Source organism: Muscardinus avellanarius (assembly GCF_963383645.1).
Source record: "Muscardinus avellanarius genome assembly, chromosome: X".
Classification (NCBI taxonomy): Eukaryota; Metazoa; Chordata; class Mammalia; order Rodentia; family Gliridae; genus Muscardinus; species Muscardinus avellanarius.
The window spans coordinates 116,428,182-116,442,099 of NC_137792.1; the positions used below are offsets into that span (position 1 = coordinate 116,428,182).

General features: G+C 33.4%; 1 pseudogene across 1 annotated transcript in view; it reads left to right on the forward strand.

Moving 5' to 3' along the window:
* Window positions 1-13,918, forward strand: part of LOC308279058 (parathyroid hormone/parathyroid hormone-related peptide receptor-like) — a 91,905-nt pseudogene that overhangs the window by 6,283 nt on the left and 71,704 nt on the right. The window contains exons 3-4 of the transcript in view: window positions 1,448-1,501; window positions 1,548-1,686. The product of the transcript in view is annotated as a parathyroid hormone/parathyroid hormone-related peptide receptor-like (transcript). The remainder of the gene's footprint in view (window positions 1-1,447; window positions 1,502-1,547; window positions 1,687-13,918) is intronic.

The window sequence follows — 13,918 nt, forward strand, 5'->3', positions numbered from 1 at the left end:
GTTTCTATATACATTACAGCAGTATTCATATATCTATGATATCAAAACAACCTAAATATCTATTGATGAATGAAGAAAAGGTGATAAACATGAGATGGCTATTATCTATCTATTTTCTATGCATCATCTCTCTGCCATCTACCTATGTATGTAATGCAATATCATGTAGTCTTAAGAATGAAAAAGCTATGATTTTATATAAATAATGCATGAATGTGGAGGATATTATATTAAATAAAATAAGAAAAACACATATAGAAAATATTTCATGATCACACTTATATGTAGAATCTAAAAAACTGAATTCAAAGAAATAGAATAGATGTGTTTAACAGTGTTTGCTGGTTAGGGGATTTGGGGACATTTTAGTCAAAAGTTAAATCTTGCTGAATAAGTACTAAAGAACTAATGTACAGAAATAAGAATTATTCCTACTTTAGGAAATAAATACTCACAGGCTTACATAGAATTAAACAGCTAGTAATGTTGCAGGAAGAATCTGGACACATATTGATATTAGGCTCTTATTTTATCAGCTTTGTAATTATGGGTAAATTCTAGATCATTAAAAATCTTAAAATTCAGTTTTATTTTACTAGCTCTATGTGATAATATTCTTTATATCTTCTTTCAGCAAACATTACTTCACTCCTAGAATATTTGTGATTGAAGGTTATCTTGTTAACAATATACATTAGAATATTTGGGGGAGATAATCACAATAATATATTACAGTTTCAATAGAAGTAAGCACAAAGGTACTATAAGGTGATAAATATACATAAACTAAATTTTGAAGGAGAAATAGACAATGGTATTCAGATAAGAATAGTTATTTTAGGCAGATGGATATATGAAAAAATGGCATAAAAGACAGTTGAACATTCTTAGAGCTGTAAGTGGTGTGAGGAGGACCTAAAGTTAGAAATATAAAAGTCTTGTATATAATCAAAATGGTTTTATAGTTTATTTTAGAAAAAATTAATATTTAAATATTTCCCCACAAGATACATAATTAAATTTATTTTAAAAACATTTATTCCTTTTTTTCTTTTTTTTCGGGGGGGAGGTACTGGGGATGAAACCCAGGGGCATTCTACCTCAAAGCCACACCCCGAGCCCTATTTTTGTTTTTTTTATTGTAGTACTGGGGATAGGACCCAGGGGCTTTCTATCTCCGGGCTACATCCCCAGTACTATGTTATAATTTATTTGGAAACAGGGTCTCACTAAGTTGCTGAGAGCCTCACTAAGTAGCTAAGGCTGGCTTCGAACCTGTGTGATCCTCCTATCTCAGCCTTCCAAGTGCTGGGATTACAAATATGTGCCACCATGCCCAGCCATCCCTTCCTTTTGAAAAACTATATTAGCGGATATAATTTATTAAAATTACAAGAGCAGATAAAGACTTTTATATCTCATTCATACTCAAATGATATTAATCTAGATTTAAAAATGGTAACAAAAATCAAGGAAGAGATTAAAGACACTATTGTTACAGGTAAGGTATTGACTCTGGAGGTTGACTGCTTATATTTAAATCACAGTTACTCAGCTACCCATGTCCCAGGCTCAAAATGTCACAGTTTTTCCTCAAGCAGAATTTGGGTCCTGCAATCAGGGAGGCAAGGAGCTATCAGAGTTTCATGTGATCACAGCTGGCAGAGCGGCAGTGGTATTTCTGTGGTAATTTGACTCAGTTGTTCTGTAAACTGGGAATGCTACAATCTGTCATTTAGCAAAAACTGGGCCTGGTGGTAAACACAGAGGCCAGAGGTTGACATTGTTTCAAGTGATGACAACCAGCAATATAGTGATAGAGTCCCCTTAGAAGGTCATAATCTCTGACCCTGCAGAACTTGGGCCTTGCATTCAGATAATAATCAAAACATCTAACATAGAAGTCAAGGAGGGAATCTTGAATGCATTGAGAGCAAAAGGATGGGTAACATTCAGGGACAAAACAATAACAACCTTTTCAGGCTTCTCAACACATATCATGCAAGCCAGGAGAGACTGGTAGGATGTACTCTAAATTATGAAAAAAACAACTTCCAAGTAAGACCACTATATCCAACAAATATATCTTTCAAAATTGATAGAGGAATAAAAGCCCTCGAATACAAGCAGAAACTAAAAGAATTCATGACTGCCAAGATAGAACTAGAGAAAATACTTGAATAAAACAGAAATAAAATAAAATAAATAACAGATATAAAGAAGTAATTAATTCTGTCAGATGAACAACTAAGCAAAGGAGAAGTAACATGAAAGCAAACAGAAAATAAAATTCAAAATGACAGAAAACAAAAATTATTTCTCAACAATATGATTGAATGTCAAAAACCTAAACTCCCTAATTAAAAGCTATAGAGTGGCAATGTGGATTAAAGATCACAATTCAACTATATGCTTCTTTGATAGGAACTCACCTTAAGGGTAAGAATATTTCTAATTTAATGGTGAAAGGATTGAAAGAGATTTTCCATGTAAATGGAGCCAGGACATATGTAGGGGTAGAAACTCTCATATACAATGAAGCAGAGCTTAAGCTAATTGTCCTTAGACACAAGTGGATCATCTTTTACTGATAAAAGGTAGAATCCACCAAGAAATGCTCTGTGCATGTATGTCACTATTTCTATTAACTGAATTATGATATGAGACTATAATGCACCAACAAAGTATAAAATTTTAAACCCCAAATGTGGATACACCTACTTTTATAAAACAAATTATTTAGGACATTAACACTCATATAGAACCCAATACAGTAATACTGGGAGATTTAAAAATACCTCTTACACCAACTTAAACTTAACTTCCAGACAAAAGATAACACTTCTGACCTATGCAACACTATAAACCAAATGAATCTAACAAATACATAGAATATTTCAACCCCAAACATCTGAATACATATTCTTCTCAGTGTCTCATGTAATATTTAAAAAAATAGACTATATTCTATGTCATCAATCAAATACTAGCAAATTCATAACATATAGTGCATCTTTTTAAATTATAATGAAATTAAAGTAGAAATCAACAACAGGAAAAACCCAAAGCATTAAAATACATAGATATTGAATGATACACTTTTGATTGAAGACTGAATCATAAACAAAATGAGGGTAAAAATTAAAAAAATCCTAGAATTAAACACAATAGAGACACACCATATCAAAATTTATGGGAAACTTTGAAGGTTAAGAGAAAAATTTATAGCACTGAGTGCTCATAGAAGAAAAACAGAACGTCATCAAATAAATAACCTAATGACATACTTAGAGGACCTCAATAAACAGGAACAGATTAATCACAAAGCTAGTAAAAGTCAGGAAATAATTAAAATCAGAGGATAAATAAATGAAATAGAATACAAAAATAATAGATTAACAAATAAAATATCTCGTTCTTTATAAAGATAAACAAGATTGATCAACCCTTAGTCAACCTAATCGAAAGAAAGAATTGACAATAATTCATAAATTAAGAAGTGAAAAAGAAGACATAATCACAGTGGGAAATATAGATCATCAGATACTATTTTGAAAACATATACTTGAATAAACTGAAAAATACAGAAGAAACAGATTTCTAGGCATACACAACATACCAAAATTAAACCAAGTTGATATCAAAACCCTAAACAAACTAATAGCAAACAAAGAGATAAACATTCATAAAAAGCCTTTCATAAAAGAAATGTTCATGACCACATGAATTCCCAGCTGAATTTTATAAGACATTTAAGAAGAACTAAACCTAATCGTTCACAAATTATTCTGTGAAATAGAAAGAGATGGAATCCTTTTAAACTCCATCAGTGAGACCAGTATCATCTTAATGGCCAAAACAAATAAAAGTTCTGCAAGGAAAGAAAACTACAGGCCAATATTTTTGATGAACATAGATGCAAACATTCTAAACAGTATACTAGTAACACATATTAAAAACCATATCAAGAAAATTGTGCACCATGACCAAGTTGGTTTCATTCTAGGGATGAAGCCTGGTTCAACATGTGGAAATCAATACATGTAATGCAACACATACATAGAACTAAGAAAAAAATCACATGATCATTTCAATAGATGCTAAGAATGCATTTGACAAAAATCTAATACCCATCTATGTTAAAATACATAAAATTTTAATAGAAGGGACTTACCTAAATATTATAAAGACAATATAAAAATAAATTCAAATCTAAAATCGAACATCATATTGAATAAGAAAAATCTATGATAATTTTAAGAAATCAGGAATAAGAAAAATATCACCACTCCTTTTTAATATATCACTCGAGACTCTAGCCAGAGCCATAAGGTAAGATATGGAAATCAAAGAAATACAATTAGGAGAACTCAAATAATCTCTATGCAAATGACATGCTTTTGTACTTAAAAGATTAAAAAACTAAAACAAAATACTTCTATAGATAATTAACAAATTCAGCAAAGTAGCAAGATACAAAAACGATCTTAAAAAACCCAGTAGCTTTTCTATATGCCAACCATGATATCCACTGAAGAAGATATCCAGAAAACAATTCCATTCACAATAACCTCAAAACAATGAAATATGTTGAAATAAATCTAAGGAAGGAGGTAAAAGACAATAAAAATTATAAAATACTAAAGTTGGAAATTGAAGAAGACCTTAGAAGATGGAAAGATATCCCATGATTTTAATAGGCATAATAAATACCATTAAGGCTGGGTGTGGTGGTGCACACTTGTAATCCCCACTTGGGAGGTGTAGACAGGAGGATCTCGCAGGTTCAAAGCCAGCCTTGCTGGCTTAAGAGACCCTGTTTCCAAATAAAAATATTAAAATATAGGTATCCATTAGTGTAGCCCGGAGGTAGAAGGGTTTCCAGGAACTCCAGTACCACAAATAAATAAATAAATAAATAAATTAATTAATTAATTAATATCATTAAAATGGTGATTCTGTCAAAAGTGAATTAGAGTCAATGCAATCCTTATTATAATATCATTGTCTTTGTTCACAGAACTAGTAAAAATAAGTATTAAATATCATATGGAAATTAAAAAAACCCAAAAAGATCCAAAGTAAAACTCATCAGTAAGAGCTATAGTAATACAAATGGCATGGTATGAGCACAAAAACAGACACATAGACCAATGGAATAGAATAGAAGGTACAGAAACATTCATTCACTGATAACCAATAGATTATTGTCAAAGGGGCCAAAACATATGTTCGAAAAATGAAAACTTTTTCAATAAATGGTGTTGGCAAAACTGGTTATCCATTTGTTGGCATTTAGTCATTTATTAAATGAATTAAACTAGAGGCTGAAGGCAGTAAATAGGACCCAAGTCAATATTCTGGCCTAGTGCTAATTTCATAGACTAGACTACAGAGAGTGTTTATACAATGAAATGTTTGTATTTATTAAACACTAGCCAGTTTAATATTTTTCAAAGTTATTTTATGTATCTATGATAAAATGATTTTTAAGATTATTCATTTCTATGAAAAAAATTATTTTTGCCTTTTTTCCACAGGTGCCCTTTTTAGCCTGATCCTCAGCCTGTTTGTACTATGGAAGGAATATGCTGTTGATTTTCCAAAGTATATATCTATAGAAAGGAGCAACAGGTGTGTCCCTGAAAATGTCATCATTGACGTGCAGTATGGATGGTCATTCATGTTTGCTACCTTTGGAACCCCTTTTGTATTTGTGTCGGGGATTATGTTTCATTTCATTGGCCAGGAGCTTGAAGAGTTTCAGAAGTGAACAAAAATAAAATATAAAAAGCCACAGCAAAATATTCTGTGTTGGTTCCTCATGGATGGAACAAAAGTGAAGGAAATTTCAGGTTTTGGTTTTAGCCAAGCACTCAGACCATTACTTACATGCCATTGCCAAATAAATGGAATTTTAAGAGTGGTGCTACAAAAGTAAGAGTTTAAAGTCATTCCTAGGGAATTAGAAGATGTTTTAAAATGCTTTCAGGTTGCAGAGATAAAAGCCTGACTCTCTAATTTCCTTAATTTACTAACAGAAATAGAGTAATATCAAACTCTGGTGCCATAATTTAATTTTCAGTCTTTCCAAAATTGACCCGATTTACAGAAAGGTGTTTTCTTTTTAAACAGACTTGAGTTTGACTTGTGAAAAACAATTGATTATAACTAACATAACAGTAAATGCCAGTTCTCAATTTAAAGCTTAGGCATGCAACAGGAGATATGTAGATTTTCCCTCATATCCCTAAATACATAGGCCTTAAAAATGGACATTGAGTTACTATACACACATTTTAATGGTTAAAAGTCAACAATTACATCTGTAAGGTATTTTATATTTTATTCCCCATATCATATTTTCTTCTAGCACAAAGAGAACTGTACTTGAGCAAGATATTTAAACACACACTAAAAAATTAAAATGAATCAGGAATGGTGGCATACACTTGTAATCCCAGTACATGAAAAACTGAAACAGGAGGATCATGGGTTTGAGGCCAGCCTCAGGAATTTAGGAGGACCCTCAGCAACTTAGTGAGACCCCATTTCAAAATAAAAAAAATAAAAATGGATGGTGGCATAGCATGGTGTTTTAATGAACACAGAGAGGTATAGTTCTGAACTTAATGATGGGGAAGTTTGCATCTATTTCTGTGAATGCATTTGTTCATCTTTGATAGTCAATTATGTTTAATGATAGTAATAAGAAAGAATTATTAACATATTAGAAGAATCATGTTTTCACCTGCACTGCCTAATCTATTTCATTATTAAGGACAAATTATCTGGTTTTAAAGCATTTATTTTTATCATTTATAAAATTTTAATAATTAAGTCCATGGATAAATTAATGGAACATGGATAGAAAAAATTCTAGATTAACTATTGATTTGTATTAGAATCTAAAGTAAAATATAGGCTTTTATACTAAAGTCATTAGTAAAGTAAAAGCTGAGATGTAGGTCCTTCTGAGGATTCTTATATGCTGTAATCAGCATCTGAACCCAATAAGGGGAACAACTATTACACTGACCATTACATGAAAATACATTATTGATATGTTTAAAATTTCTAATATTTCTGTATGTTTGTAGTGAAATTCATTTAATGTATTTAAGTGCTAGTAATATTTATAATCACATAATAAAAGCTCCAGTAACCGCTAATTATCCTTTCATGCTATGGGTATTAGTGTTCAATAATTGTTAAATCAACTTTACATGAATATTTTTAATATGATGCAAGATATTATAAATTTAAATTTAGAATTTTTAATGATCTGTAACAAATGATACATTTTTATTTTATTACATTTATTTGTGGATTTTAAAGTTTTACCAATAAAATGCATGTCAAATTATGAACCCTTGTATCAGTTGATATCTTTCTTTCACATATATGATCTCTTATATGTAAAACAGAAACCCTAAAAAGGAATTAAATATATAACACATTGTACAGTTTAAATGTATACCATTTATTTCCAATTAAAAAAGAAAAAAATAAAGTAAAAACCTTTATAAAGAAAAAAATATTACACATTGAAAGTGAATATATCTTGGAGAACACCACCTAGTCATGGCCTCTTTATATTATATATGAAAAAGAGACCATGAGAAATAAAATGTGTGACAGAGAATTATATGGCCTTCAAAACTAGAGCTCTAATTCTCTCTGTTCTAGCTTATAATTTCAGTTGGATTCCATGTAAATAAAAATTTTGGTAACTAAATTGTACCTAGAATAGCAGATCTAAATTTTATAGTTTGCTTTGTGATAATATGATGGCAATATTTAATTATATATGAAGTTGTATGGCTCTTGTTAAAATGTACTGGTCATTTGGAGAAATAAGGGTGATAGCTATGACTTGAAATAAGCCACTTACCATAAGTGGGATAGCTACATCTTACAGAAACTTAGAGGTGAATGAGTCAACTCATTCTTAATTTGCTGGACTTTTAAGGTATGCAGACTTAAGAATACAACCAAATTATCCAAAATTTTTCCCTCTACCTAATACTTTGAAAAATACACTTAGGAAATACTAATGATTTCTCCATCCTGACATGCCATATCATTGGGCTTATTTTAAGTTTAGGAAGAGCTCAGTGGTGATATGATTATACCTTTGAAGGCAGTGAAAAGAAGTAAAGTTGGGAAATGAGAGTGGATAGCATAACCACCATTAAATATTTTGACCTCCTGTTACATAAATAAAATAACTATACTACATAAAGTTATGTATAGGCCAGGCGTGGTGGTGCACGCTTGTAATCCCTGAGTTTGGGAGGAGGAGACAGGAGGATCATGCAGGTTCGAAGCCAGCCGCGCTGGCTTAAGAGACCCTGTTTCCAAATATAAAAGTAGGTCTGGGAGTGTAGCCCGGAGGTAGAAGGGCTTCCAGGAACCCCAGTACCACACAAAAAAATTATGTATAGATTCAATGCAGTCCTTATCAAAATATCAATGGCATTCTTCACAGAGCTATAAAAATGGTACTAAAATTCATATGGACAAATGAACAGCCCAGAAGAGCCAAAACAATTTTCAGCAATAAGAACCATGCTGGATACATCACAATACCCGCATTCAAATTATACTACAAAGATATAATAACAAAACACAGTACGGTATTTACACAAAAAGATGTATGGTCCAATGAAATAGAAGACAGATAAATAAAGCTGGGCATGGTGGTACATGCCTGTAATCCCGGTGCTTGGGTGGCCCAACAGGTGATCACAGGTTCAAGGACAGCCTCAGCAGTTTAGTGAGACACTCAGTAATAGACTCTGTTCTAAAACAGCAACAAATTACATAGGGCTGGAGGTTTAGCTCAGAGGTAAAATTTCCCTGTGTTCAATCTCCAGTAACACACACACACACACACACACACACACACACACCCCTTCACACTTATGGACAGTCAAAGAAGCCAAAAACATGCACTAGAGAAAAGATAGCCTATCCCTTTAACAAATAGTACTGAGAAAAGTAGATATCCAGAATAAGAAGAATAAAATTAGATCTCCATCTCTTATTTTATACAAAGGTTAAGCAAGATGAATCAAAGTCCTAGAAATTAGACCAGAAATGATGTAATTACTAGAAGAAAAATAGTAGCAATTCTTCAACATCTAGATACTGGTAGGTACTTTCTAAAGAAGATTCCCCCATGCCCAGGAAATGAAACCAAGAGACAATAGTTGTCATGGCACCAAATTAAAAAGTATCTGTGTAGCTGGGTATACATGCACATACCTGCCATCCTAGTACTTGGGAGGCTGAAACAGGAAGAATGCAAGTTCTAGAACAGGCTGAGAAAGTACTGAGATTCCCATAAACCTAGTGAGACATTGTTTCCAAATAAAAAATAAAACCAGGCTAGGGGTATAGCTTGAAGGTAGAGTGCCTCTGGGTTCAATCCCTAGTACCACAAAAAAGCTTCTGTGCAAGGAAGGGGACAATCAAGAGTCTAAACGGAAAGCCTACAGAAAGGGAGAAAATATTTGTCAAAATATATATATATATATATATATATATATATATATATATATGAAAAAAAACAGGCGTAGTGGCACATGCCTGTTATCTTATTACTTGGGAGGCTGATCTTCAGCAAATAGTGGGATTCTCAGCAACCTAGAAAGGCCCTGTTTCCAAATAAGAAATAAAATAGGGCTGGTGTGTAGCTCAGAGGTAGAGTGCCCCTGGGTTCAATCCTTAGTATCAAAAAACAAAGCAAAACAACAACAACAACAACTCAAAAAAATTAACACAAAGTACCTTAAAAAATGGACAATAGAACTGAATAGATATTTCTTAAAAGAAGAAATACAATTGGCAATTCAATGTTTTAAAAAGGCTCAACATCGTTAGAAATCAGTCAAATGCTAATGAAACTAAACTAAGATTCCACAGAACTCTAGTTAGACTGGAAATCATCAAGAATAACAAATGCTCTCCTAGTCTGGCAACATATGCTTATAATTCCAGTATATCGGAGTGACTATAGCTCAGAAGTAGAATGCACCTGGATTCTATTCCCAGTACTAAAGAAAAAAAAAAAAGGTTGGTGAGGAAGTGGTAAAATTGGAATTCTTAAACACTGTTGGTGGAATTGTAAATCAGTACAAATACTGTGGAGATCAGTTAGGATATTCCTCAAAAAATCAGGCATGGAACCACCATATGACCCGGCTACACTATATCTTTCCAAAATAATTAACATCAGAATACTATAGTGATGCATACATATCTATGTTTATAATAGCACAATTCACAATAGCCAATTAATGGAATCATCTCAAGTGTCTGTGAATAGATGAATGGATGAATAAAATGTGGCATATGCACACAATGGAATTCTACTCAGCCTTAAGAAAAAGTCATGTAACTTACAGGAAAATAGATGTAAGTGGAGAATGTTATGCTAAGTGTAACTAGTATCTGAAAGACAAGAGTGGTATGTTTTCTCTCATTTATTTCAGAAGGTAGAGAGAACTAAAAACATAAGTAACTTTAAATAAAGCATAGATATACAGGTAGAGTAACTGAGGGAGGTTAGGGAGAAAATTAAGGAGAGGAAGGAGGACCTAGGAAGGAAAAAGTTCAAATAATACTATAGGAATATGGGAAAGTATTACTATCGATCTCATTGACTCATGTGGGGGGAGAAGGGAGGGAGAAGCAGGGTGGGATGTTTACAGACACAAAGAACTGTGTACATGTTTTTATCACATGGAATTTTACTGTGATGTATACTTGTAATGAACTAATAAAATGATATTTTAAAAACATTTTCTGTAAGCAATATTATTTACCTATTCAACAATATTTTTCTTCAGATTTATCCCCGAAGTTCCAGACTGTTTCTGGGAAAACATATATATTTGCTATTTCTTCTTCATACCTCTCTAGAAGCCTAATCAAAATATTTGGACAAGATCTTTCTTCTCTTACTGTAATTGTTTGTTAGGGTTGCCTTTACAAAGTACCGCAGCAAATGTCTTAAATCAAGGAAACTTATTCCACAGTTCTTGAGGCTGCAAGTCTAAGACCAAGGCATTGGAAAAGCCATGTTTCTCTCTCTGAAAGCCCCAGGAGACAAGAATTCTAGGTGCCCTTAAGTCAGCATAAGTCCAGTTTTCGTAAAATCTTTGGGTTTGGGGTCCCTTTCTAGAATAACACCAGTATTGTTGGATAGAGATTTACCCTCATAAGTTATGACTTCATCTTAACATAGAACATCTACAAACACTCCTCAGTACCTAAGAATTGGAACACCCTAAGTTCTCATCCATAGTTGAGTGAATAAAGGAACTGTGTCATATAACTATAAAAATACTATTCATCCATAATAATGAAGTGCTATCATTGGTACTTGTTGGTACTTCTTTCCTTGTGTCTTGTAGTTTTGACTGTATTATGTCTCCATTTTTATTTTTTTTTAAATTTAAACAATTTCCTTCTTCACGTCTCTCTTGATCCCTTGGTTACTGAGATGCAAAGCATTTACTTTCTGTGTATATGTACAATTTCCAAGCTTACCTCTTATTGATTTATAGCTTTCTTGTATGGTAACTGAAAAAGATATTCAATCTAGTACTGCTAGGAAGAACTGGATAGACAGCATGCAGTAGAAGCTGGATGCTCTTCAAGACTGACTTAGATCAACAGTTAAGCTGCACAATGAGACTGGGGAACAAAAAGGAAATCATGGGATCTAACTCAAAAATGGTGATCAGGAGCAATGAAGGAATAGTGTTTTTCTAAGATGATAAAAAGAAAAAAAAGAAAGAAAATTGATTGCAGGAGCACATGACAAGTGGCTGCTCAGTAGTGTAGAGGAGGCTTTCTTTGGGAAACTTAAAAAATCATCTGTATATATTCCACTACCTTAAGTATACAGTTGAGTAGAAAGGAAATTTATCTACAGCAGAATAAGCAGGCATGGTTGAAGAGCATACTTGCTCTTTCAGAAATGGTCACTGTATGTGGTGAGAAATGGGAAAAGGGATCTTCTTTTTCTTTTGTGGTACTAGGGATTGAAAAAGAGGCATTCTACCCCTGAGCTATGCCACCAGCCCTTTTTTTTATTTTGAAACAGGGTATTGCTAAGTTGCTGAGGGCCTTGCCTAAATGAGGCTGGCTTTGAACCTGGAACCCTCCTGTTTCAGCCTCACAAGTACTGAATAAAAGGCCTGCAACATCAGCTGGCAGGGATCTTCTTAAAGGTATTTATTATATAGATTGTTCTGCACAGATCAGAACTTTCTTTATCCCACTTTCTTTTCTCTTTATTTATGATGTTTTGGATTTCTTGAACCCAATGGCCATATCTTCACTTTTGTTCACTTGTTATATTTGTGCCCAGATAAAAAAATCAGCTGAGGTTAAGGAGAGAGACCCTAGTCCAAACCCACTGAGAGCTTCAGAATGTGACAGGTTGATGGCAGTTCTTTTGAAACTGGTCTTTAAGCATTAAGCTCTTTCCTTTGGGAAAATTCTGTCAGTAAATATTCCCTGATACAAATGGACTATCAATTATTTGGCTTGGGAAGATTCAGAAATCCACTATTTTACCTGGATAAGCTCACTATTGACTATTTTACCTTGAACAAATCAGTAGTTTACTATTTTCCCTGCCATGGCTCTAGGGTCCTCTGATTTTCTTGGTTTGGCTCAGTCATTGACTCTTTTCCTTGGAGGAGTCCACTCTAGATTTCTTTGCCCATGCAGATTTGATCATCTACTTCCCTTCCCTCCTCCTCCTCCTGCTCCTTCTCCTCCTCCTCCTCCTTCTTCTTATTCTTCTTCTTTTCTCTCTCTCTCTCTCTCTCTCTCTCTCTCTCTCTCTCTCTCTCTCTCTCTTTCTCTCTCTCTCTCTCTCTCTCTCTCTCTCTCTGGTGTAACTGGGTCACTGGGTCATGGACTCTTTTCTCTGGTGGAGCCAGCTATGAATTCTTAATGTAGATTCAGTCAGCCACATTTTCACCTGCAGTGATTATTTCTCTTAGATTGAATAGGTAGTCAAATATTTTTAGTGGAGTGACGCCATAGTCCTCTGCTTTCCCTGGATTGGAACCACTATAGTACTTTTGCCTATGCATATTTGTTCAGTCACTCTTTGCCCTGGAGTGACTTGGCCATTGAATCTTTTCCCTTATATGACTGTGTCAAGGACTCTTTTTTCTTGAGAAATGTGGTATAGAAACAGTTTAATAAATAAATTAGACTCTAATTAAATATCAAACAGAAATCCTGGAAATGGACACAATAAATCAAATAAAAAATCAGTAAAAATTTCCATTAATAGATAAGAGCATATGGAAAAGATATTCTGGTATGAAAAACAGGGTATATAATGTGTGTGTGTGTGTGTGTGTGTGTGTGTGTGTGTTTGTGTCTGTGTGTGTGTGATGCTGGGATTGAATATAAGGACATTCTACCTCTGAGCTACAATCCTAGCCTTATTTTATTTTTTATTTTAAAACAGGGTCTGTCTCACTAAGTTAATGATAGACTCACTAAATTTTTGAGGCTGGTTTTAAACCTGTGAGATTCCTTTTTCAGCCTCCTAAGTACTGGGATTATAGAAATGCACCATCCTACCTGGGTCAGGGTATATAATCCTGAATACTCAGTCAAGAATAAAGAAAATATAATAAGAAACCACAATCAGAATATTCAAAAACTCTGGGACAATCACTTAGTCAATCACTAAGCCAAGCATGGGAAGGAGGGATGGAGAGTAAATGGGGTGGGGATTGGGTAGGGGCTAACTGGGTGATGTGTGCATGTATGTCTATAGGTTTTTTTTTACCCCATTATGATGCATAAATACAATGTGCCATAAAAATTAAATTAAAAAAGATTTATGACCACAATTCACCAATAATTTTTAAAA